This window comes from Schistocerca piceifrons, unplaced genomic scaffold, assembly GCF_021461385.2.
Source record: "Schistocerca piceifrons isolate TAMUIC-IGC-003096 unplaced genomic scaffold, iqSchPice1.1 HiC_scaffold_936, whole genome shotgun sequence".
In the NCBI taxonomy this organism is placed as follows: domain Eukaryota; kingdom Metazoa; phylum Arthropoda; class Insecta; order Orthoptera; family Acrididae; genus Schistocerca; species Schistocerca piceifrons.
Window position 1 is genome coordinate 3,696,613 of NW_025729208.1, and position 5,000 is coordinate 3,701,612.

A 5,000-nucleotide genomic window follows, 5' to 3' on the forward strand; every position below is an offset into this window, starting at 1 on the left:
TGAGTCAAATTAAGCCGCAGGCTCCACTCCTGGTGGTGCCCTTCCGTCAATTCCTTTAAGTTTCAGCTTTGCAACCATACTTCCCCCGGAACCCAAAAGCTTTGGTTTCCCGGAGGCTGCCCGCCGAGTCATCGGAGGAACTGCGGCGGATCGCTGGCTGGCATCGTTTATGGTTAGAACTAGGGCGGTATCTGATCGCCTTCGAACCTCTAACTTTCGTTCTTGATTAATGAAAACATACTTGGCAAATGCTTTCGCTTCTGTTCGTCTTGCGACGATCCAAGAATTTCACCTCTAACGTCGCAATACGAATGCCCCCGCCTGTCCCTATTAATCATTACCTCGGGTTCCGAAAACCAACAAAATAGAACCGAGGTCCTATTCCATTATTCCATGCACACAGTATTCAGGCGGGCTTGCCTGCTTTAAGCACTCTAATTTGTTCAAAGTAAACGTGCCGGCCCACCGAGACACTCAATAAAGAGCACCCTGGTAGGATTTCAACGGGGTCCGCCTCGGGACGCACGAGCACGCACGAGGCGGTCGCACGCCTTCGGCTCGCCCCACCGGCAGGACGTCCCACGATACATGCCAGTTAAACACCGACGGGCGGTGAACCAACAGCGTGGGACACAAATCCAACTACGAGCTTTTTAACCGCAACAACTTTAATATACGCTATTGGAGCTGGAATTACCGCGGCTGCTGGCACCAGACTTGCCCTCCAATAGATACTCGTTAAAGGATTTAAAGTGTACTCATTCCGATTACGGGGCCTCGGATGAGTCCCGTATCGTTATTTTTCGTCACTACCTCCCCGTGCCGGGAGTGGGTAATTTGCGCGCCTGCTGCCTTCCTTGGATGTGGTAGCCGTTTCTCAGGCTCCCTCTCCGGAATCGAACCCTGATTCCCCGTTACCCGTTACAACCATGGTAGGCGCAGAACCTACCATCGACAGTTGATAAGGCAGACATTTGAAAGATGCGTCGCCGGTACGAGGACCGTGCGATCAGCCCAAAGTTATTCAGAGTCACCAAGGCAAACGGACCGGACGAGCCGACCGATTGGTTTTGATCTAATAAAAGCGTCCCTTCCATCTCTGGTCGGGACTCTGTTTGCATGTATTAGCTCTAGAATTACCACAGTTATCCAAGTAACGTGGGTACGATCTAAGGAACCATAACTGATTTAATGAGCCATTCGCGGTTTCACCTTAATGCGGCTTGTACTGAGACATGCATGGCTTAATCTTTGAGACAAGCATATGACTACTGGCAGGATCAACCAGGGAGCTGCGTCAACTAGAGCTGAGCAGCCGGCCGCCCGGGAGTGTGTCCCGGGGGCCCGCGCGAACACGCAAGCGTCCGCTCAATCATTCTGCAAACAGGAGGAGGCTGAGCTCCCCTGCACAATACACCTCGAAACCCTCTCAGGTCCCGGCGGCGCGCAGCGCCGTCCCAAGTACTTGGTCGGGTTCGAGAGAGGCGCAATCGCTAGGAGTTAGGCGAGTAGACGCTTTCGGTGCGACCACCCGTGCTCCCAACTGAGCTTGCCGCTGCCGACAGAGGCCCGGGAGCGTGCTGTCGTGGCATTGCCGGCGGGAGACAACACGCGCCACCTACGGTGACCGGCAGCTCCAACGCCAGCGCCACAGAAGGACAAAAGCCCCACTTGGGTGCCGAAGCGAACTCTCCCAGCACAGCGCACGCGCCAACACATCCGCACAGCTGCGATACAAACCACCAGCGAGAACCGCTGGGGCGACCGAGCAGCAGACGGCGTCGCGGCGCCGAGCGCCGGGCGGCGGCGCATCCTCAACGCACACAGTCCTCAATCGGACCAGCACACTGAAGATGTCCACCGCGCTTCGCACCGGGCCCGCGAGGACCTACTTTGGCCGCACGGCGCCGCGCGCAGGGTGCGCCGGCGCGCAGCTGCGACGCCTGCCGCGTCCGTCGGCCGGCGCGCCTGCCACTGGCCGCCCCCACCAGCCGGCTGTAGCGCGTGCGCCCACGCACCGCGCGGCCAGCACGCCGGGAGGCGCCCCCTCACCGGCCGGGGACGGTCCCACCCAGCCACCGCCGCGTATCGCTTCACACCCAGATGCCGTTCAGTTTCGTCGGCATGGTGGGTATCGCTGGAACAACCGGTTCGTACCTCAACCTATCGTCGCCATCACCGATTCACCCCTAGCGAGAACAACCGCACCACAACAGGTTACCATTTGTTCATTTGCGTAACTTCACCAGAAAACGCAGGCGTCCATCGCCATTTGCAACTTCAACGATTATTGCATGCCTGTGTCAGGTGTCACGCCACACTACGTCTGCCCACATACACGCAACAAAATGTGCACGCCTAGACAATACGTGGAAGGTGGCCCCCGTACGTATGCGATGTCCATTGCTCGAACGACTGTCAACCGGCCTCTGTAGCATGTCGCAGATATGGAACGCGGTGCACCATGCCATCACGGTGTGTGAGGAGAGACGACTAGGTCCGAATACATCAACAGACAGCTCATGCTGATCGCCATCCACGGCGTCCGTTCCTCCCACACGTCTCTATGGCGTACCACACTGCAATCCAGCTCTCATAGGGAGACGACACGTAGCTGCGTGCACAATATTTGCACTGTATGGTCCGCCGTTTTTGGGCGCAGTCGTTGTACGGTCACACATGTGCCACGATGTATCATTCGGTACATAAGGACGAATGTGCAGTACAGATTGTGGTTTACGCGTACGACATTAGCGGACGGTTGACACAGGCCGCACCACAACGTAGCCTGAGTACGTCGCATGCGAAGGGCATTGAACATGCAAACTTCTCACCAACCAGCTTGCGAAGGCAGGGGGGCAAGGTGGGGACGTGGGGAGGGGCGGCATGTACGTCCTGCTGCCATCCACATTACAGTGTACAGCAGGAGCATGTGGAAAGTCAGCAAGACTTGCAAGGTGTTTAACATGAAGCGATACACAGGGGAGCGGGCAGTGCGAGTAGCGAACTATATTGCGAGGGTTGCGGGTGGGCAACACTACACTAATTGAACGAGTCGTATAACAATTACAGAGCAGGTTTAGGCGACAACATGGGTTACGTTAGGGGACAACGTGGGTTACGTTAGGGGACAACGTGGGTTACTTTAGGGGACAACGTGGGTTAGGTTAAGGCACAACGTGGGTTAGGTTAAGGCACAACGTGGGTTAGGTTAAGGCACAACGTGGGTTAGGTTAAGGCACAACGTGGGTTAGGTTAAGGCACAACGTGGGTTAGGTTAAGGCACAACGTGGGTTAGGTTAAGGCACAACGTGGGTTAGGTTAAGGCACAACATGGGTTAGGTTAAGGCACAACATGGGTTAGGTTAAGGCACAACATGGGTTAGGTTAAGGCACAACGTGGGTTAGGTTAAGGCACAACGTGGGTTAGGTTAAGGCACAACGTGGGTTAGGTTAAGGCACAACGTGGGTTAGGTTAAGGCACAACATGGGTTAGGTTAAGGCACAACATGGGTTAGGTTAAGGCACAACATGGGTTAGGTTAAGGCACAACATGGGTTAGGTTAAGGCACAACATGGGTTAGGTTAAGGCACAACATGGGTTAGGTTAAGGCACAACGTGGGTTAGGTTAAGGCACAACGTGGGTTAGGTTAAGGCACAACATGGGTTAGGTTAAGGCACAACATGGGTTAGGTTAAGGCACAACATGGGTTAGGTTAAGGCACAACATGGGTTAGGTTAAGGCACAACATGGGTTAGGTTAAGGCACAACATGGGTTAGGTTAAGGTACAACATGGGTTAGGTTAAGGTACAACATGGGTTAGGTTAAGGTACAACATGGGTTAGGTTAAGGTACAACATGGGTTAGGTTAAGGTACAACATGGGTTAGGTTAAGGTACAACATGGGTTAGGTTAAGGTACAACATGGGTTAGGTTAAGGTACAACATGGGTTAGGTTAAGGTACAACATGGGTTAGGTTAAGGTACAACATGGGTTAGGTTAAGGTACAACATAGGTTAGGTTAAGGTACAACATAGGTTAGGTTAAGGTACAACATAGGTTAGGTTAAGGTACAACATAGGTTAGGTTAAGGTACAACATAGGTTAGGTTAAGGTACAACATAGGTTAGGTTAAGGTACAACATAGGTTAGGTTAAGGTACAACATAGGTTAGGTTAAGGTACAACATAGGTTAGGTTAAGGTACAACATAGGTTAGGTTAAGGTACAACATAGGTTAGGTTAAGGTACAACATAGGTTAGGTTAAGGTACAACATAGGTTAGGTTAAGGTACAACATAGGTTAGGTTAGGTTAGGTTAGGTTACACGTTGTTGTAAGGAAAGGTGTAGGGGGGGGGGGGGGGCGGGGGCGGCAGGTTCGTTGATAGTGATTATAGTAAGTGAATGCTTGTGACATGATCAGATTTGTCACGTCAGGATGCACCTTTGGCTTATTAGAGGCGGCGCTCCAATTCTATGCTTGTGTGAGACCTGTGTCTTTGACTCATGTCATTGTTTGTGCGCTGTGACAGGAGGTACTATTGTGATGTTGGGTGCACCGTTGTATAGGACATGTGTGGGTGTTGGTGCCTGGTCTGCGCAATGGTGGATGTCGAAAGGCTGGGATATTGTATTTTCCGCATGGACCTCCTGGTCTGGTTGTGATAGTGTGGATTGTGTAATGTGGCGGAGAAGATGCACTGGATGTTGTTCCATGCTGGTGCTTACATATTGTATGTGCGCCTGTTAGAAGCAGAGAGTGGTGCGTGATCAGAGTGTCTGGCTGACGTGTGGTTCCCATTGTGGGCAGACTCTTTCAGCATGTATACGGACAGTTGTGTATATTTGCTGTAGTTTGATGGCTCTGCATTGATTACTAATCAGCGCCGTGTGTACGGGTAATCTGGTTCCAGTCCAAAATGTTCCATCTGTGTACATTAGTGACAAAGACTCCCCCCATGCAGTGGGGCTCGGTCTGTTATAGCTCTTCCGCGTA

The 5,000-nt window shown here is 52.6% G+C and overlaps 1 non-coding gene across 1 annotated transcript in view; it reads right to left on the reverse strand.

The window, feature by feature from the left end:
- The window catches only part of LOC124772119, a 1,909-nt gene extending 618 nt beyond the window's left edge, over positions 1-1,291 (reverse strand). The window contains exon 1 of the ribosomal RNA XR_007013793.1: positions 1-1,291. This exon is cut by the window's left edge and continues 618 nt beyond it. This is a non-coding gene — a ribosomal RNA (small subunit ribosomal RNA).
- Positions 1,292-5,000: the final 3,709 nt, after the last annotated feature.